Genomic DNA, 21,081 nt, shown 5'->3' on the forward strand with positions numbered 1-21,081 from the left:
AAAAATGTCACAAGGACCTGCATCCGAGCCCAGAGGGCATCAGGTCCTGGAGGAGGAGGAAGAGTCCCTTCTGCCTTCAGGCTGGGCTTGAGGACGGCAGCTCCAAGACCGCTCAGAGAGAGACTTCAGTGCTGACTGCTGGAGCTACGCGCCCTGTCCTGACAATGGCCGCACAGTCAGGCGCTGCTCCACGCCTGGGGGAGGGAACAGAGGGCCCGAAATCACAGAAGCAGGAACCCCAGGTTCGCCAGTGCGGCCTGATCCATCTTCCCTCAAATGTAGCTGCTGACAACGACACCCACGCGCCCTCTCTGGGCCCAGCAGGTCAGAGGTCCAGGTGGGCTGGCTGCTCCACGGCCACGGCTCCAAGGCCAAGGTCAAGGCACTGCTGTCCTGGGCCCTGGTCTGGGTTCTCTGGGAGAGTCCGCGCCTGAGCTCGGCCGGGGGCGGGATTCTGCTCCCTGTGGCCGCTGGGCCGAGGCCCCACTTCCCTGCTTTCGGGGAGCCACGTCCCCCATCACGCCATCCCTCCTCCTAAAAGCCAGCAGGGCAAGGTCCCTCTCAGGCTTCTGACCTGACCTCCCCTCCTCCAGCTGGAGAAGGGTCCCACGCATGAGGACATTTGTGACGATGCCGGGACCCGAGGAATCCAGGACGACCCCTCTGCAGAGCCCCTGTGCCCCGGGAGGCACCACACCCACGCTCCAGGGGGTGGGGGGGACGGTGGCTTCTCTGGGGCTGACCCAGACCCGCAGGACACAGCGCCAGGCCATGAGGTCTCAGCCTGCGGTCAGGCCGCGTGCACGGAAACCCAGGCTCCTGAATGGCCAGCCAGGAGCAAAGCCGGCCACTGAGTACGGGAGCAGGCTCCGGGGGACGCGGTCCCACTCCCTTTAGGGGCCCAGAGGCTATGGATGTGGAGCTCGAGTATCCTCTCAGTGTAACCTCCCCACCCCTCCCACGTCCTCCAAGTGGGGCAGGAGCCGCCTCACCAGAGCTGGGGGAGGGGGCCACACAGGTGCACCCCTGGGGAGGGGCAGCGGAGACTCGTGGGCAGGAATGTGGCCGGGGTTTCTAGATCATCTGGTTTTTCAAGAGAAGCCACAAGTCTGGGTTTGAGGGTGGCAGCCCCTGGTGTTCCAAAGTCGGCAAGCAATTCAAGCATCCACACCCCCACCCCAGGGCAGTGTTGGGTGCCCAGACCTCAGGGCCACCCCGAGAGCTCCTGCATCCACCTGGGGGCTCGCAGCTCCCCCAAGCTCCTGGCGGGTCACAGTCATTCCAGGATCTGATAAAAGCCCCCGAAAATGCCCCGGTCAGCCCAGCCACACCCGGGCAACACCGACAGCCATTCTCCACCAGGGCCCCCGCGCCCAGCTGAGTGAGACCCACCCGGCAGCTTCCGGGGCTGGGCCCCTGCCCCACCAGTGAAAACATTCTGGTCACAGTGATGCCGCCCCGAGAAGCTCCTCACCGTCCCCCGTGGCCTTGGAACCCCCTTCCCACCCACGGGTTCCAGGCACCCTGGCGGCTGTCTGTCCCCACGAAGCCTGGCCCTCTCACAGCGTAGGGAGGCTGCGGTCATCAGCGTGGGTCCTGCAACCCATTCCACCCGGCCCCTGGGCACCGGAAGCCAGGCGAGCGCAGCGGACCCCAGAGGCAGCTTTCCTCAGTTTACCTGACATGCAAAGGAAGACGCCTCCTCACTCCAGGCTGGACGGGCAGCCGACGGCGGTCCGGGGCCATGGCGGGCAGGGACTTTCTCCGTGACCCTCCCTGGCTGCCCCTCCCCAGCAAGTGAGTCAGTTCCAGAAATGTTTACTGCCCGCCAGGCCCGAAGGCTCACCGGCTCCCCCTCCCCACGCCCCAGCACCCAGGGCCTTGGCCCCAGGAGCCCACAGCGGCAGAGACTCCCAGGAAACGCGAGTGAGCCGCCTTCCGGAACCTGGCGCACATCACTTTCAAAACGCAGCGGGGCCTGGAACCAAGGCCAAGGCCGCCTCTTTCAGTTTCACCTGGACGCTTGTTCTTGCTGGGGATGGACGTCAATCGCAAGGCTCCGGGAAGCACGGGCACGAGTCACGAAGCAGGTCACTGAGACAGCGGCACCAGGCCCGCCAGTCCAATCTGCTGACCCCAGCCAGGGCCCAGCACTCCCATGCCCCGCACTGCACGAGGCTGCCCGGGATGGTGCCTGCAGGGGAGATGACTCGGCAATGACTCTCTGGGCCCCTCCTCCCACCCCATCACTCACGGGGTTGTCCAGGGCGAGGGGCCCAGGGGAATCCACAGGAGAGCCAGGGCACAGGGCACGAGCGTGGCCCCAGGCTGAGGCCTCCGTGGGACTGAGCTTCAGGGCCACGCTGCCATGCTGGGCTCTCACGGGGCCTCCGCCTGGACCACCAGGCGCCCTCAGGCTGACCGGCCCCTGTGTGCCACCCATGTGGCCCCAGGCGTGTCCCCCTCACGCCAAGAGTCCCGTAGGGCCCCTTGGAGTAGAATGCAGCATTCCCTGCCCCTCCGAAGCAGTGAGTGGTTCAGAGGCAGAGCTGGGCCTGGGCGAGGGGCCCCCGGGGGGTGGGGTGACGCCATCACTGTTGCCGTCCTACGGGTCGGGATAGGACAGCTGCCCATCACCCCTTGAAGCAAGCTGGCTGCAGGGCTGCCTGACCAGTTTCCGGGGACACCGCGCTCAACCCTGTGGTGACAACGGGGGATTCTGAAGGACAGGGAGGTCTTACTTTCTGTTAAACACTTTTATTTTCCCTGAGATACAATCCACACCAGGAGGGGCACCTGTCCAGAGCATATGACTCAATGGTTTCAACGTATTCTAAGGCAGACCACCATAGCTTCTAATTCCAAAACACTCCGCTCCCCCAAAACACAGCCGTATCCCCAACAGCAGTCACTCCCCACCCCTCTACAGCCCCTGCAACCACACGCCCACTTCTCATCTGTGGACTGGCCTGCTTTGGACACGTGACCACACGTCTACCTCCCATCTGTGGATTGCCCTGCTCTGCACACGTCACATGAACGGAGTCACGTGCCGTGGCCTTTTGCGTCTGGCGTCTCTCTGCGAGCACGTATCCGCAGAGCATCCATGCCGGGCGCACAGACGACAGATCTAACCTCCGCCTCCTCACGGGGCCCAGGAGGCCCAGGGCGAGAGCTGATCGGGCCCACGCGTCCGAAATCCCCGTCTTGGCCAGAACCCCAGGTTTGCCTTCGCCCGCAGGGCTGAGCCCTCTCCTGAGTCCTGGGCCCTGTGACGGGTGACCGCACCTCCCAGCAGGGAGGCAAGGTTACCACGGGGCTGGCAGTCTGCTCTTCGTCCCAGCCCGAGAGTGCAGGTGCCGGCCGACCTCCCGGGGGTTGGGGGCGAGAGTGCAGAGGCGAGGGGCAAGGCTGAGAGTCCACCCACACTGCTGGGCGGACAGCGGGCAGGCCAGGACGAGAACCAGGTCGGGGTGACCTCGCTTTTAGGCTTCAACCGGCAGCTGGACACACCCAGCCCTCCCCGTGTGCTGTCTGACCACACAGCCCTCGGCTGTGGAAAAAGTGACTGGAGGTATTCCAGGCCTGCCCGTAACAAATCACACACACACGTGCACACAACACATGCACACATGCAAAACACACGTGCACACAACACACGCACACATACAAAACACATGTGCACAAGACATGCACAAGCAGGGGTGCATGAGAACACGCAGCACGCACACAACACACACAACGGACACATGCATAACGGGCACAGGTGCACAGGCAACATGCGGGCACACGCAACATGCACACAAAGTACACGTTTGCACGAGCACGGGTGCAGAGGTGATACACATGCACCCACAACACAAACACACACAAAATACATGCGTGAGCAACACACGCAAGCATGGGCACAGGCAACACACACATGAGCACACACACAAAATACACACAACCACCAAAATACACACACACACAACATACGAGGACACGCACACAGGCACGGGCAACACACAAAATACACACACGCATAACCGACTCATGAACATGGGTACACAGGCACACACACAACACACAAACACGGGTGCACAGACACGCACACAATGTGCACCCATAAAACACACGCGTATGAAACACACGAACAACACACACATGCACAGGAGCACACAGCCACAGGCATGCACATTCACACACACACAACGCACCCACATCCGTACGACACACACACAGAATGCACACATGTCCGTACGACGCACACACAGAATGCACACACGTCCGTACGACGCACACACAGAATGCACACATCCATACAACACACAGGCACACAACACACATGTGCATGCACATGGCACAACATACAGATACACAAAGACACGTGTACACACACAGGCAGAGTCCCCAGGGCAGCGCTGGCGTCACGGGGGGCTGCCTCCACACCGCCTCCAGAAGTGTTTACAGCTGTGGATTACATGATACCGCCCCCTTCCCAGAGCTGATCCCACCCTCCAGCATGGGGGCCCCCTGGGAGGGGGCCTCTGGGAGCCGGACTGGTTCTGTCGACACAGTCGCCTCTTTGTTCGGGGCAGAGCTCACTCTGGCGGTGTTGGCGTTTCCGCATGGGCCCTGCCGGAGGGGCATCCGTGACTCTGCTGGAGCCGGGTTGGGCCAAGCCCAAGCTGGTCACACCCCTCACACCCCTGGGGGTGGGGGAGGCCTTAGGCAGCAAGTGGGTGGGGGGGTCTAGGGGTGGCTGGCGCAACCTCTCTCCGCCTCGGTTTCCCCGCCAGGTGAGAGGGCAGTGACCACCCATGGTCACGCGGCTGGAGAACATGCACGCTCTCCTCCGCACCTGCACACCTGGGTGCCTCCTGTCTAGCCCAGACTCCAAAGCCAACCAAGAGTGAATGGATGAACGGAGAGGCCAGACCCCAAAGCAAACTGAGAGTGAATGGATGAGCGAAGCTCCTGCTGCCTCTTCTGTGCTCTGACAGGCTCCCCTCCCCCTGGAAGTCCAGCCCCTGCCTGCACAGCCCCTCCACACCAGGGTCCTCCTAGCTCCTGGCAGGTGTGGGCAGATGTCTGCCGGGATCCTCAGAGTTAAACAAAAGCCTCCTCCCTGTGCTCTGAAATCACACTCCAGGGGCTGGCAGGCGCCTTCCAAGTCCTTCCCTCTCCAAGGACGAGAGCCTGCCTGCGTCTCCTCTGCCGTCTCCTCTGCCGTGGGAGGCCCTGAGGCCCCCATCCTGCTGTTCTCCATCCCACCCACCAAGGGGCCCAGATCTCAAATTCGCCCTTTCTCGGCAAGAACTCTGAAGGTGGCCCAGAGCAGGCCACTGTGAGAAGCCATCACCCCACGACCAGGGCCACCCCTGGGAAAATCTGGGGCCGGGCAGCCAGATCCCTGAAGGCCAGAGGATGTCTGGGAAGAAAGGGCGTGGACGGCACCTGCTGGGCCTGCCACAAACTCTCTGGGTCCCATGTCCCCGCTGCTCCTCTTCCAGGGCCGAGTCAGGGAGAGCCATCCCAGGGAGGGCACCCGAAACAGCACAGCACCCCTCAGTCAGGAAGCAGTGCCGGCTGCCCTGGCCCGGAGGAAGAGGCCTGGAGAAAGTTTGAAGCCTGTAATCCCCGTGTAATCGGGCTGGCTGCCCACGGGGTCTGCGGCCCTGGGTCCTTGGCCCCTCCCATGCTCTTCTCTTGAACCTCAGCTCCCTCTGCCCCTCTGTAAAACACTCACTGCAACCCCCCCCCAACACACACACACCAAACTGGCAGCCAGCATCAGCACAGGCCAGCTCCGAGGCCGGGCACTCTCGCTGACAGGGCGTGCAACAGATGGCACCAAACCCATCCCGTCCCGTCCCAGCAGTCACAGGCAGGAAGGACGTTCTGAGCAGACGGGAACAACAGGCATTCCGGGAAGAAGCAGCCAGGGGAGGCCCCGGCTACACATTTTAGAGATTTTTTTTTTTTTTTTTTTTTTTTTTTTTTTTTTTTTACTTTTCAGAATGTTAATCAGTTCATCCAAGGAGACACCCACCGTCCCTGCCCCAGCACCATCCGTGCCCGGCGTCCCTGGAGGCGCTGGGTGGGCTCTCCACAAAGCCTGCCCCCCACGCCCCAGGTCAGTCTGGGGATTGGTCCCTCCAGGCCCCACCTGCCTTATTCTTCGGGACTCTGGGGTGGTGGGAAGAGTGCCCTACGGGGGACAGGACCCACCAGGAGTCCTGCGCTTCCCCTTCACCGACACACGCTGTTCCCGGGCCCCACTCGGGCCATCTCAGCCCGCTACCCTCCCTCCCGCCTGTCCCTGGAAGCCGGGTTTGAATGCGACCCGCACTCCCACCCCCAACACGCTCTGCAGACTCCGCCCAGACGGCCCCGGGGTCACCTAATATCCGCAAGCCCCCATCCCAAACCGGGGGACCTCCATGCAGAAACCGAAAAACCATCTGCCCCAGAACAGAAATCGGAGGCCCCAGGAGCGGGAGGGGCGGGGAGCAAGGGGAGGCAGGGAGAGAGGGCTGCGCTGCGGGGCCGAGAGGGCAGGGGTCCTGGGACCGGGGACAAGGAGAAGGAAGGGGCACGAACGCCCAAGGAGCCTGGAGTCAGGAATCGGGGCGGCGGGAGAGACCGGGGGTCACTCCCAGGAAGGGGTCGAGGTCACGAGACGCATGGAGTCGAGAGTCCCCAAAAGGGAAGGCCAGGATACCGAGGAAAAGCGGGTGCGGGGTCACCAAGGGGCTCGGGGGCACCGATGAGTGCGGGGTCAAGGGTTACCAGAAAACGAAAGGTCGGGGGTCACCAAGCAGCGCGGTACAGGGAGTCACCGGGAAGAGCGGGAAGGAAAGGTTGGGAGGGTTGTCGTGGAAGGTAGGGTTAAGGTTCACGGCAGGGGGTCGCCGGGGGGCGGGGGGGCAGGTCAAGGTTCACGGCGGTGGTCGCGGGGCAGCGCGGGGTCAACGCTGGCGGCGAAGGGCGGGGTCGAAAGGGGTCGCGGCGGAGGGGTCGCGCCGCGCTCGCCCCCGCCCCACGGCCCCCAGAACCCCCAGCCCCGGGCGCAGGGGTCCGCGGGGAGCGCCGGACCCACAAGCGGGGTCGGACCAGGCAGGGGTCGCGGTGGAGTCGGGGCGGGGGTCGCAACCAGAGCCTCACCTCGGGCCCGGGTCCGGCCGGGCGCGGAGCCCGCGGCGCCTCAGTTTCTCCGACCCTCGCAGCTGCCGCCGCTCACTTCCGGGTTTCGGGCGCCATCTTGGGGGCCCCGCGCACTTCCGGTCATGCCGCGGGGCGGGGCCTCCAGCTGTGGGGGCGTGGTCTCGGTTCGGGGGCGGGGCCACCTTCCAAGCCAATCCCTTGAGGTCCTTCCGCTATTCGGAAGGGGCTGAGACTCCTACGGCTCTGGGTTCGAATCCCGCCCTGCCTGGTTCTCTTGAGACCCCAGCACGTGCTTTCACCTCCTCAAGCCTCAGTTTCCTCTTCTGCACCGTGCTGGTGAAATGGAACCTGCTTTGTGGTACAGCATCCCCTTTTTTTCTCCTTCCTCAGAACACCCTCCAAGCCTCTGCATGTGCCACATCCCCCACTGGGGCTCACTCACCCGAGACTTTTAAAGTGAGACTCCCTCAAAAGCTACTAAGACGATCACCAGCCGGGCGCAGTGGCTCACGCCTGTAATCGCAGCACTTTGAGAGGCTGAGGCGGATGGATCACTTGAGGTCGGGAGTTTGAGGCCAACCTGGACAATATAATGAAACCCCGTCTCTACTAAATATACAAAAATTAGCTGGGCGTGATGGCGGGCACCTGTAATCCCAGCTACTCAGGAGGCTGAGGCAGTAGAATCGCTTGAACCTGGGAGGTAGTTATTGCAGTGAGCTGAGATCGCACCACTGCACTCCAGCCTGGGCAACAGAGTGAGACTCCATCTCAAAAATAAATAAATAAATAACGAAATAAAATAAAATGAAATAAAATAATCACCTCTGGGCCTGTCAGACATACTCTCTCACGAAAAGTTATCTCTGTTCATTAATCTCTCTCCCTAACCAAATACAGTTCTGGACGCTTCAGCATGGTGACTGGCACATGGGGGTTTGGGTAAGTCCCAGGGGCTACCCCCAAGAGAGCAGGATCCTTTCAGGCAGGGCCACGGGGGCCTGAGGGGCTCCTCCTCTCCGTGGCTGTGGTGGGAGGCTGCCCTGCGTGGGGAGCTGGAGTCTCGGGGCACTTTTCCTGTGACTTGAGCCAGTGAAGGCAGATCCAGTGTGGGAGGCACCACCGCCTCCCCAGCCCAATTTCAGCCATGACAATACTGATACAGCTCCCTGGACCCAAGCAGCCACAAGCCAGAGGCCTCTGCCCCCATTCCAACCCCCTGAAACTAGAGTTGATTTGTCCATGACTTTGTTAATTCATTCAGTGACTTCTAATCGATGCTGCTCTGTGCTTGGTCATGAGCTGGGAAAACCCAGGGTCTCACAGAGGACTCAGCTGTCTGTCCCAACATCAGAAAGCCCCTGGTCTAGGGGAGAGAGAACCAGGACCAGACACTCCACTATGCGGGATCTCTGGGAGGGTTGAAATGTCTGCCTAGGGCTTCATAGAGGGCTGCATGCTGAAGAGTGTGTTGAAGCTGGGGTTTTGAAGTTCAAGTAGGAATGTACCAGGTAGACAAGAGTAGGAAGAACAGTCCGGGCAAAGAAGGCCTGGTAAGGCAGATAATAAGTAGGTTTAAGATATTTTAGCACCTCTCTAAAAAACTGAGGCCAAAAGCCAGGCACGGTGGCTCACACCTGTAATCCCAGCACTTTGGGAGTCTGAGGTGGGAGGAATACATGAGGTCAGCGGTTTGAGACCAGCCTGGCCAACATGGTGAAACCCCATCTCTACTAAAAGCACAAAAAAGCTAGCTGGGCATGGTGGTGCGTGCTTGTAGTCCCAGCTACTAGGGAGGCTGAGGCAGGAGAATCGCTTGAACCCAGGAGGTAGAGGTTGCAGTGAGCTGAGATCACACCACTGCACTCCAGCCTGGGCGATAGAGTGAGATTCGGTCTCAAAAACAAACAAACAAACAAACAAAAAATGGCTCAAGCCTGTAATCCCAACACTTTGGGAGGCTGAGGTGGGTGAATCACCTAGGTCAGAAGTTCAAGACCAGCCTGACGAACATGGTGAAACGCTGTCTCTACTAAAAATACAAAAATTAGCCAGGCGTGGTAGTGGGTGCATGTAATCCCAACTACTCAGGAGGCTGAGGCAGGAGAATCACTCGAATCTGGGAGGCGGAGGTTGCAGTGAGCTGAGATCGCGCCATTGCACTCCAGCCTGGGTGACATGACAAGACCCTGTCTAAAAAAAAAAAAAAAAAAATTTCAGGCCAAGGACCCCTGTCATCAAACCCAAAAGCACAAGGGGGCAGATGGGGAAACTGAGACCCAGAAGGCAGAAGTGATATGTCCAGAGTGAGATGCAGAAGGCGCACAAGGACATTTTGTCCTTCAGCTCATTGGGGGTCTCCTTTACCCATGGTGACAGAATGGCGTCCACCTGTTGTGAGCTTTTCCTCAGAGTCCCGCAGAGCAGCCGGACCCGACAGAGATACTTCCCTCCACACTGAATCTCTTTTTTTTTTTTTTTTTTTGAGACGGAGTCTCGCTCTGTCGCCCAGGCTGGAGTTCAGTGGCGCAATCTCGGCTCACTGCAAGCTCCGCCTCTCGGGTTCACACCATTCTCCTGCCTCAGCCTCCCGAGTAGCTGGGACTACAGGCGCCCGCCACCACCCTGGCTAATTTTTTGTATTTTTAGTAGAGACGGGGTTTCACCGTGTTAGCCAGGATGGTCTCGATCTCCTGACCTCGTGATCCGCCCGCCTCGGCCACCCAAAGTGCTGGGATTACGGGCCTGAGCCACCGCGCCCGGCCAAATCTCCTTTTTTTTGAGATGGAGTCTCGCTCTGTCTCCCAGGCCGGAGTGCAATGGCATGACCTCTGCCTCCCGGTTTTGGCAAACTGGGTGCTCATCTCAACTTTGAGACTATTTTCTCTTTTTTTTGAGATGGAGTTTCACTCCTGTTGCCCAGGCTGGAGTGCATTGGCGCAATCTTGGCCCACTGCAACCTCCTCCTCCCCGGTTCAAGTGATTATCCTGCCTCAGCCTGCCAAGTAACTGGGATTACAGGCATGCGCCACCATGCCCAGCTAATTTTGTATTTTCCGTAGAAACAGGGTTTCTCCATGTTGGTCAGGCTGGTCTCAAACTCCTGACCTCAGGCGATCTGCCTGCCTCGGCCTCCCAAAGTGCTGGGATTACAGGCGTGAGCCACCGTGCCTGGCTGAGACTCTTTTCACAGCAAATTGAACAGCAGTTAAATTGAGCAATAGGCACTAAAGATTTGAAAGGGTGAGGAAGCCAGCCTGGGGGCTGGAGGGTGGCGGCTGCATCTGCTCATTTCCTCCCACACTGGACCATCCACACAACTTTTGAGGATCAGTGGAAATGAAAACACAGTGCCCCGGCACAAAACATATTTCATAGCTTGGGTTAGGCAACAGCAAAGCATCACGCTGAGCGCCGGGACCTTCTGAGTGCAGGCGGTGGACGAAGCCCCGAGTCACACACACCCACGACGCCGGCCCTGCTCCCACAGCGGCCCTCTGGGGTAGCGACTGGTATTACCTGCATTTCACGAGGGAGGAAACTGAGGCACGAACTGTTCAGAAGCTGCCCTGAGGTCACCAAGTGAGCCAGGAAGAGGCGTGGGCTCGATCTCTGCCACATCCACCTCGGGAAACCACAAGGTCTCGATGGGTGATTTTGCCTAAAGTGGGGGCAGTTTGCCCAGGCCAGGGTGGGTCCAGCCATCTCAGCAGGCAGGAATCTGCCAAGTCGGGGGATGCCTAGGGAATTAGTCAGATGCGGGGATTTCCAGGGAATCACAGGGGGTGGCTCCGGAAAGCAGCAGGGACACAGTACTGGGGCTCATGGCCCAGCCTGGAGTACAGTGCTGTGAATCTGCTGTGTGACCCAAGGAGAGTCACTTAACCTCTCTGTGCCCCGGTTTTCCCACCTGTAAAATGGGGAGGGTGATAATAATAGCAACTAGTGGCCGGGCACGGTGGCTTATACCTGTAATCCCAGCACTTTGGGAGGCTGAGACGGGAAGATCACGAGGTCAAGAGATTGAGACCATCCTGGATAACATGGTGAAACCCTGTCTCTACTAAAAATACAAAAATAAGCCGGACATGATGGTACGTACCTGTGGTCCCAACCACTCCGGAGGCTGAGGCAGGAGAATTGCTTGAACCCGGGAGGCAGAGGTTGCAGTGAGCTGAGATCGCACCACTGCACTCCAGCCTGGGCAACAGAGCAAGACTCTGTCTCAAAAATAATAATAATAATGATAATAATAATAATAGCAACTAGCTGCTAGGTTGTTCAGACAACTCAATGGACAGACAGTGCCTAATAGAATTTAACCACTACGAAGATTTCCAAATGAAATTCTTTTTTTTTTTTTTTGAGACGAAGTCTGGCCCTTTCGCCCAGGCTGGAGTGCAGGGGCATGAGCTCATCTTATTGCAACCTCCGCCTCTTGGGTCCAAGTGATTCTCTTGCCTCAGCCTCCCAAGTAGCTGGGATTACAGGCACGTGCCACCACGCCCAGCTAATTTTTGTATTTTCAGTAGAGACAGGGTTTCACCATGTTGACCAGGATGGTCTCGAGCTCTTGACCTCGTGATCCGCCTGCCTTGGCCTCCCATATTGCTGGGATTCCAGGCTTGAGCCACCCTAGGGAAATTCTTGATTTTCCTCTGCCCAGTCCATGGTGTCACTGAAGTGGATGTTCAATGAGAAAATAATAAGGATGAATGCTGCAGCTGGAGTTCAAGAGAGGAGGCATTTTTGACGCCACAGATGGGCAGAGATGGGGTGGGGGTCCTGGCCGGCACCAGCTCTCCTGCCTCAGACTTTGGAAGCAGCCCCCCCGGGGAGATGCTCAACTAGTGAGAGGTGTGGATAGCCCCGTCCTCCAGTAGTCCCACCCCGCAGAGAGCTCTCAGGCTTCTAGCTCTGGCCCAGGCCCAGGTCCTCGGTGCCCTGTAAAGGGTGGAGAGCTCTCCTGGGGGACAGAGTTGTACATTTGTGGAGGTTTTCTGGTGGGGCTGTGTTTGACGTCAACACTCTCCTCCCTAAACCCTCCCTCTTCCCCATCCCTTACAGGTCCTCCTAAATGTCTTCCCAGCCCCTTCGAGAGAATTGTGGAAGTGGGGTTGCCAGATCAAACACAAGACACCCAGTTAAAATTCAACTGTAGGTACGTGACGAGTACTTTCTGTTGCTGCTGCTGTTGTTGTTTTTGTTGTTTTTGAGACGGAGTCTCGCTCCGTTGACAAGAAGGCTGGAGTGCAGTGGCGCGATCTTGGCTCACTGCAACCTCCACCTCCCGGGTTCAAGTAATTCTCTGCCTCAGCCTCCCGAGCAGCCGGGACTACAGGCACCCACCGCCACACCCGGCTAATTTTTTGTATTTTTAGTAGAGACGGGGTTCCACCATCCTGGCCAGGCTGGTCTTGAACTCCTGACCTCGTGATCCACCTGCCTCAGCCTCCCAAAGTGCCAGGATTACAGGCGTGAACCACTGCGCCCAGGCTTTGTTGTTGTTTGAGACTGGGAATCACCCTGTCGCCCAGGCTGGAGTGCAGTGGTATAGTCACAGCCCACTGCAGCCTCCGCCTGCTGCGCTCAAGCAATCCTCCCCAGTCAGCCTCCTAAGGAACTGGGACTGCAGGTATGCACCACCATGCCTGGCTAATTTTTTTACTTTTTATAGAGATGGGGTTTCACCATTTTACCCAGATTAGTCTTGAACTCCTGAGCTCAAGCAGTCCTCCCACCTTGGCCTCCCAAAGTGCTGGGATTACAGGCATGAGCCATCACACCTGGCCCATTTCTGTCTTTCTTTCTTTTTTTCTTTCTTTCTTTCTTTCTCTCTCTCTTTCTTTATTTCCTTCTTTCTTTCTTTCTTTCTCTCTCTCTCTCTCTCTTTCTTTCTTTCTTTTTTTTGTAGAGATGGGGTCTTACTGTGTCGCCCAGCCTGGTCTCAAACTCTGGCCTCAAGCAATCCACCTGCCTCGGCCTCCCAAAATGCTAGGATTACAGGCATGAGCCACTCTGTCCAGCCTGTCTTAATTATTTCAAATTGCAGAAAACTTCAGACAAACATGAAGGTTGCTTGTAAGGACCTTCTTGGGCTGTGCCTCAGTTTCCCCATCTGGGAGATGCCAGCCTGGATTCCCCTCCCGGCCCCAGTGTCTCTCCTGGGCGGCAAGAAGGACCCTGGGACTGTGCCCACTCTGCCGTCCAGGGGGCCGAGGCAGGTGCCCAGGGAGGGGGAGGTGCGTGGTGGTGACGGGCGGCTCCCGCACAGAGCCTCAGACCTGGGCAGGTGAGGCAGGCAGGTGGGTCTGGCCCGGCGCGGCCCGATGCGGGGGCAGGGATGGGATGGAGCCACTTCCTGTTTCTCCACATTCTGGAAAGTCCCTGTGTTCCCAGGCAGAGGGGGCACCTCCTCCCTGCCAGCCCTCCTGGGCGCCGGGCTCCTCACCACTTCTCCTTCCTCCACCCACTTCCCCAGCGGACGGGCCTCGGACCCGCCCCTTCCCCTCCTGCCTCTCTCCTCTTTTCTTTCCCAATCAGGCCCTTCCTGGTGTGCAGAAGGGAAAGCTGATTCCACAGCAGCTGGGCCTGCCCGACCCAGGAGACTACATCTGTCACCCCTCTGTCTGTCTCTGTCTCTGTCTCTATCTGTCTCTCTGTCTCTCTCTGTCTCTTTCTCTGTCTCCTTGTCTGACTGTCTCTCTGTCTCCGTGTCTCTGTCTCTCTGTCTTCGTCTGTCTGTTTCTGGCTCTCTTTGTCTCTCTGTGTCTCAGTTTATTTCTGTCTCTTTCTGTGTCTCTTTGTCTGTGTCTCTGTGTCCCTCTGTCTCTGTTTCTCTGTCTCTGGCTCTGTGTCCCTGTCTCTCTGTTTCTCTTTTTTTTTTTTTTTTTTTGAGACGGAGTCTCGCTCTGTCGCTCAGGCTGGGGTGCAGAGGCGCGATCTCGGCTCACTGCAAGCTCCGCCTCCTGGGTTCACGCCATTCTCCTGCCTCAGCCTCCCAAGTAGCTGGGAGTACAGGCACCTGCCACCACGCCCGGCTAATTTTTTTTTTTGCATTTTTTAGTAGAGACGGGGTTTCACTGTGTTAGCCAGGATGGTCTCGATCTCCTGACCTCGTGATCCGCCCGCCTCGGCCTCCCAAAGTGCTGGGATTACAGGCGTGAGCCACCGCTCCCGGCCTGTCTCTCTGTTTCTCTGTCTCTCTCTTTGTCTCTGTCTCTCTGTCTCTGTCTCTGTGCCCCTCGGTCTCTCTGTTTGTCTCTCTCTGTGTCTTTGTCTCTGTCTCCGTGTCTCTCTGTCTCTGTCTTTGTCTCTCTGTCTCTGTCTCTGTATCCCTCTGTCTGTTTCTCTAGCTCTCTCTTTGTCTCTGTCTCTGTTTCTCTATCTCTGTCTATCTCTGTCTCAGTCCCTTCTTTCGCCACCATCCCCCTCCCGTGGCCGCCCTCACGTGTCAGCACCATACCCTCCCTGTGGTCAGGGCCACCTGCTCCAGGGTGTCCTCAGGCCGGTGCTGGCCGGCGTGTTCCCGGGCCCTGCAGCCACCTGCTTGACCAGGGCCAGGCCCAGAGTGAGATCCTACCAGGCCAGTTCGGGGCAGCCTCTGTGCCAAGACAACTTTAGGGAACAACAAACCTGTCTGACGGGTTTGAGATTCCACATGGGACAGGCTTTCCCACCTCCACACTGATGCTAGGACAGCTGGGTTGAAGGGGCCCAGTGACACCCCTGACGTAGCACCCCAGGCTGGGCACAGGCTGCAGCAGCCTAGTCTGGGTCAGGGCTGTGTCCTGAGGTCGGGCACCCAGGGCAGGCTGGGTGAAGGAAGATCAGCAATCTGCCGGTCGCCCTGTGCGGGGAGGATAAACAGGGAGAAGGCACTGCACATGCAAAGTCTCAGGGGGACGAAGACTCAGGGGAGAGTGTGCGGGGCCTGGGGTGTGAGGATAGATGGACTGGGAGAGAGGGATGGGACCCTGGAGGGCCTGGAAGCTAGACGTGGCCTGTATTCTGGGGGCACTAGGGAACCACTGAGGGTTCTGGAGCAACGGAGTGGTACAGTCACGGTGGGGCTAGCAGTGTACTGGATGGGGTGAGGCACAGGGACCGAATTTCAGATCAGAAGGCTCATCTGGTAGTCAGACTGAGGCCGGAGGAGGCTCAACTGCCCCGAGGATGAAGAAACGAGCCAAACTTGGCTGGGCACAGTGGCTCACGCCTGTCATCCCAGCACTTTGGGAGGCCAAGGCGGGTGGATTGCCTGAGGTCAGGAGTTTGAGACCAACCTGCCAACACGGTGAAACCCCGTCTCTACTAAAAATACAAAAAAATTAGCTGGGCCTGGTGGCGGGTGCCTATAATCCCAGCTACTCGGCAGGCTGAGGCAAGGGAATTGCTTGAAGCAGGGAGGCGGAGGTTGCAGTGAGCCGAGATCGCACCACTGCACTCCACCCTGGGTGACAGAGAGAGCAAGATTCTGTCTCAAAAAAAAAAAAAAAAAAGAGCCAAACTTTGAACTTCTTTTTTTTTTCTTTTTTGAGACAGGGTTTTACTCTGTCGCCCAGGCTGGAGTGCAGTGGTGTGATCTCGGCTCACAGAACCCTTGAACTCCTTGCCTGGAGCAATCCTCCCTCCTCAGCCTCCAAAGTAGCTGGGATGACAGGCGCACCACTATGCCTGGTTAATTTTAAATTTTGTTGGCCAGGCGCGATGGCTTATGCCTGTAATCCCAGCACTTTGGGAGACCAAGGCAGGTGAGTCACCTGAGATCAGGAGTTCGAGACCAGCCTCGCCAACGTGGTGAAACCCTTTCTCTACTAAAAAAAAAAAAAAAAAATTAGCCAGGCATGGTGGCACGCACCCATAATCCCAGCTACTCGGGAGGCTGATGCAGGAGAATCGCTTGAACCCAGGAGGCGGAGGTTGCGGTGAGCCGGGATCGCACCACTGCACTCCAGTCTGGGCGAAAGAGCGAGACTCCGTCTCAACAAAAAATAAATAAATAAATAAATAAATAAATAAACCTTGTTTGTAGTGAAGGGGTCTCACTGTGTTACCCAGGCTAATCTTGAACTCCTGGCTTCAAGTGATCTTCCCACCTCGGTCTCCCAAAGTGCTGAGATGACAGGTGTGAGCAGCCGCACCCGGCCTGAACTTTCTACCAGGTGCTCATTATGAGCCAGGATCGCGCTACAGAAAATGTGAGGGAGGGGAGACGGCCCCCAGGATGCCCCCAAACCGGTACTCTGCACCCCCTGGGCCCACGTCTAAGGACGACAAGGCAGAGGCCTCAAATGCCAGGTCCTGTGGCTTTGTCCCCGGGGTGGTGGGGAGCCACGGGCAGAAGTAGGGCACCAGAGGAGATGCTGCCAGGGCTAATCTGCTCTGCCAGGTCTGGGGCCAGAGCAAAGGGCTGGGGGCAGGGCAGGGTGTTGGATCGTTGGATGGGGCTGCAAGGTGGGGAGGGCAGGTTGGGGCCATGTATTCATCCGAGATGAATTTCTCAGTGCCACCCAGGGCCAGGCCCCACTTGCAGGTGCCAGGGCCACTAGAAAGAACAGACACACCCCGAGGGGGTCCCCAGGCCACGAAGAAGCCGGATGCTGGAGCAGCCTAGGACACAGACACCTTGGCCCTTCGCAGGCAGGCCCCTGCCACGTGAGTGCGGGGCAAGGGTCCCAGGAGGGGGAACGGGTTCCAGGCACCACCATGGCTGCCCTGAGTGTACACAGTGGTCAGCCCAGTGCTGATGTCACCTGTGTGGGGACTTCCTGGACCTTCACCTCGGATCCGCTGCCCGGCCCCAAGGGAAATTCCAGAGAAGCCAGGGCCACTCCTGGCTGACTCATTCTAGGTGCCAGTAGCACGGGAGGGGCTGGGCAATGGAGGGCCTGGGGGCATTTGGAGAACTGTGCAGAGTCTGACCACCTCCTCTGAGGGCCAGTTTCTGCTGCTTCCCAGGGGGACTTGGGGAAAACTTGGACTCCCCAGCCCCAGCCCTGGCATCTTTTTTTTTTTTTTTTTTTTTTTTGATACAGAGTTTCACTCTTGTTGCCCAGGCATGGGTGCAGTGGTGCGATTTCGGCTCACTGCAACCTCGGCTTCCCGGGTTCAAATGATTCTCTCGCCTCAGCCTCCCCAGTAGCTGGGATTACAGGCGCCTGCCACCGTGCCCGGCTAAATTTTGTATTTTTAGTAGAGACAGGGTTTCGCCACGTTGGCCAGGCTGGTCTTGAACTCCTGACCTCAGGTGATCCACCCGCCTCGGCCTCCCAAAGTGCTGGGATGACAGGCGTGAGCCACAGTGCTCAGCCCAGGCCAGCATCTACAGGGCACAAATGGGAATCTGGGTTCTAGGAGGTGAGAACTGGGGGGTGGGGGGTTGCAATGGGTGGAGAGTGCTTTCCCTTCCCTGCAGGCCTTCTCACGTCCGCAGGGTTGCAAGTGGGACTGGCAGAGTTGAAACAAAAGTCAGGGAGCAGGGCTGGGCGTGGTGGCTCATGCCTATAATCCCAGCACTTTGGGAAGCCGAGGCAGGCTGATCACCTGAGGTCAGGAGTTCGAGACCAGCCTGGCCAACAGGGAGAAACCCCGTCTCTACAAAAAATACAAAAATTAGCCGGACTTGGTGGCGGGTGCCTGTAATCCCAGCTACTCGGGAGGCTGAGGCTGGAGAATTGCTTGAACCTGGGAGGCGGAGGTTGCAGCGAGTTGAGGTCGCACCACTGCACTCCAGCCTGGGTGACAGAGCAAGACTCCGTCTCAAAAAAAACAAAAGAGGAGTGTGGGAGCAAATAGTGAAGATTTCCACCGTTCAAATCCCGCCACTCCCCCCCGGGGCTCTGTGACCTCAGGAAGGCACATGACCTCCCACACTTCAGTTTGCCCATCTATAAAATGAGGATAATCGTGGTACCTCCTTTGGAAGGCTTTTGTGAGAATTTGGTAAGTTCTGGTATGTGTTAAGTGTTTGGAGTGGGGCTTGGGGTATGGTGAAGAGTTTATATTAAAAAAAAGAAAAAAAACCTTCAAGTCGAGCATAGTGGCGCACGCCTGTAATCCCAGCACTTTGGGAGGCCGAGGCGAGCAAATCACTTGAGGTCAGGAGTTTGAGATCCACCTGGCCAACATGGTGAAGCCCTGTCTCTAGTATAAATACAAAAATTAGCCGGGGGTGGTGGTGCACGCCTATAGTCCCAGCTACTGAAGAGGCTGAGGCAGGAGAATCTATTGAATCTGGGAGGCAGAGGTTGCAGTGAGCTGAGATTGCGCCATTGCACTCCAGCCTGGGCGACAGAGCCAGACTCCACCTCAAAAAAAAAAAAACAAAAACAAAAAAACAAAAAAAAAAACAAGAATCGTTTGGTTGCAGCTGACAGAAATTGAAACTACAACTGGCTCCTTTTTAAAAAACAGGAATTTGTTGCTCATGGAACTGAAAGATTTAGGGATAGAGCTAACTGAAGGCCACCCCTCTCAGCACTGTTGATGTTCTGGAAAGGACCATTCACTGGGGTGGGGGCCGTCCTGGGCACACAGGGTGCTCAGCAATGACCCTGGCCTCCACCCAGTCAACGTCTGTAGCGTCCCCACCCGGTCATGGTGACCAAAAATATCTCCAGACATTGCTGAGTGTCCCCTGGGGGTGTAATCACCCTTGGTTGAGCCCTGCTGGCCTGGCGGGTTTCAGACACAGCTGGATCCAGGACCCTCGGTCAGTGTCCCAAGGATGTGTCCAATTCTCCATCTCTTAGCATTGCCATCCCCTCTCTTGGCTTTTTTCTTTTCTTTTCCTTTCTTTTTTTTTTTTTTTTTGAGACAGAGTCTCGCTCTGTCACCTCTGCTGGAGCCCAATAATGTGACCTGAGCTCACTGCAACCTCAGCCTCCCGGGTTCAAGCGATTCTCCTGCCTCAGCCTCCCGAGTAGCTGGGACTACGGGCGTGCGACACCATGTCTGGCTAATTTACATATTTTTAGTAGAGATGGGCTTTCGCCATGTTGGCCAGGCTGGTCTTGAATTCCTGACCTCAGGTGATCCACCCGCCATGAGTTCCCAAAGTGCTGGGATTACAGGCATGAGCCACCGCGCCCGGCCTCTCTTTTTTTTTTTTTCTTCAACAGACTTTGCCTTTATGGGGAAAAGATGATGCCACAAGCCCCAAATCTCATCTGCCCATCATCTTAACAGCCCTGGCAGGAGTCAACACCTCTTCCCAAGGTGGGGGCACCAAAGTGCCAGGGAGGTTCTCATTCGCCCAGCCTGGGTCGCATGTCCTGGTGGGCTGTGGCCTGGTAAGGGGATGCCCAGATTGGCCAGGCGGGGATCACACGGTTGTATGGAGTGAGCCAACTGGGTGAAAACTCGTGGTCGGGATGGGCGCGGCGGCTCATGCCTGTCATCCCAGCACTTTGGGAGGCCGAGGCGGGCAGATCACGAGGTCAAGAGTTCAAGACCATCCTGGACAACATGGTGAAACTTTGTCTCTACTAAAAATACAAAAATTAGCTGGGAGTGGTGTTGCATGCCTGTAATTCCAGCTACTTGGGAGGCTGAGGCAGGAGAATCGCTTGAACCCGGGAGGCGGAGCTTGCAGCGAGCCAAGATCGCGCCACTGCACTCCCAGCCTGGGCAACAGAGCAAGACTCTGTCTCAAAAAAAAAAAAGTACAAAACATGAGCCGGGCATGGTGACGCACACCTGTGGTCCCAGCAACTCAAGAGGCTGAGGAGGGAGAATCTCTTGAACCAAGGAGGTGGAGGTTACAGTGAGCTGAGATTACACCACTGCCCTCCAGCCTGGGTGATGGGGTAAGACTCTGTCTCAAAAAAAAAAAAAAAAAAGGGCCAAGTGCGGTGGCTCACGCCTGTAATCCCAGCACTTTGGGAGGCTGAGGTGGGTGGATCACGAAGTCAGGAGTTCAAGACCAGCCTGGCCAAGATGGTGAAACCCTGTCTCTACTAAAAATACGAAAATTAGCTGGGCATGGTGGCGGATGCCTGTAATCCCAGCTACTCGGGAGGCTGAGGCAGAGAATTGCTTGATCCCGGGAGGCAGAGGTTGCAGTGAGCTGAGATTGCGCCACTGCACTCCAGCCTGGGCAACACAGTGAGACTCTCCTTCTCAAAAAAAAAAAAAAAAATAGGCCGGGCACGGTTGCTCACGCCTGTAATCCCAGCACTTTGGGAGGCTGAGGCAGGTGGATCACGAGGTCAGGAGATCCAGACCATCCTGGCTAACACGGTGAAACCCCGTCTCTACTAAAAATACAAAAAATTAGCCAGGCATGGTGGCGGGCACCTATAGTCCCAGCTACTCAGGAGGCTGAGGCAGGAGAATGGTGTGAACCCGGGAGGCGGAGCTTGCAGTGAGCCGAGATCGTGCCACTGCATTCCGGCCTGGGCGACAGAGCTAGACTCTGTCTCAAAAAAAAAGGAAATAATAATAACAAAAAACAAAAACAAAAAAGCCCTCCTCTATGGACAGATGCATGATTGGCAGGGGTAGGATAGCGGTTGGCAAAGAAGGCCCAGCTGTGCTAAGCAGGCCACCCATCCCATGGAAGAGCTGGCATGGAGGCAGCACCAGTAGACATCAGAGGATGAATGAGTGGGATCCAGTGCTGCTCAATGAATACATGCGGGTTGTTTTGTTTTTGTTTTTGTTTTTTTGAGACAGAGTCTTGCTCTGTTGCCCAGGCTGGAGTGCAGTGGCACGATCTCAGCTCACTGCAACCTCCGCCTCCCGGGTTCAAGCGATTGTCCAGCCTCAGCCTCCCGAGTAGCTGGGATTACAGGTGCACGCCACCACATCCGGCTAATTTTTTGTATTTTCATTTGTTTGTTTATTTGTTTGTTTGGTTTGAGATGGAGTCTCAGTCTGTCGCCCGGGCTGGAGTGCAGTGGCATGATCTCAGCTCACTGCAACCTCCGC

At 57.3% G+C, this 21,081-nt stretch overlaps 1 protein-coding gene across 2 annotated transcripts in view; it reads right to left on the reverse strand.

Annotated features, from left to right (window-relative positions):
- SBNO2 (strawberry notch homolog 2) overlaps nt 1-7,272 on the reverse strand; it is a 72,316-nt gene extending 65,044 nt beyond the window's left edge. For both annotated transcript variants that reach the window (XM_055371037.2, XM_055371040.2), the window contains exon 1: nt 7,150-7,272. The gene's annotated coding sequence lies outside the window, so the exon portion shown is untranslated. The remainder of the gene's footprint in view (nt 1-7,149) is intronic.
- Between the last annotated feature and the right edge of the window lie 13,809 nt (nt 7,273-21,081).

This window comes from Gorilla gorilla, chromosome 20, assembly GCF_029281585.2.
Source record: "Gorilla gorilla gorilla isolate KB3781 chromosome 20, NHGRI_mGorGor1-v2.1_pri, whole genome shotgun sequence".
NCBI classification, from domain to species: Eukaryota; Metazoa; Chordata; class Mammalia; order Primates; family Hominidae; genus Gorilla; species Gorilla gorilla.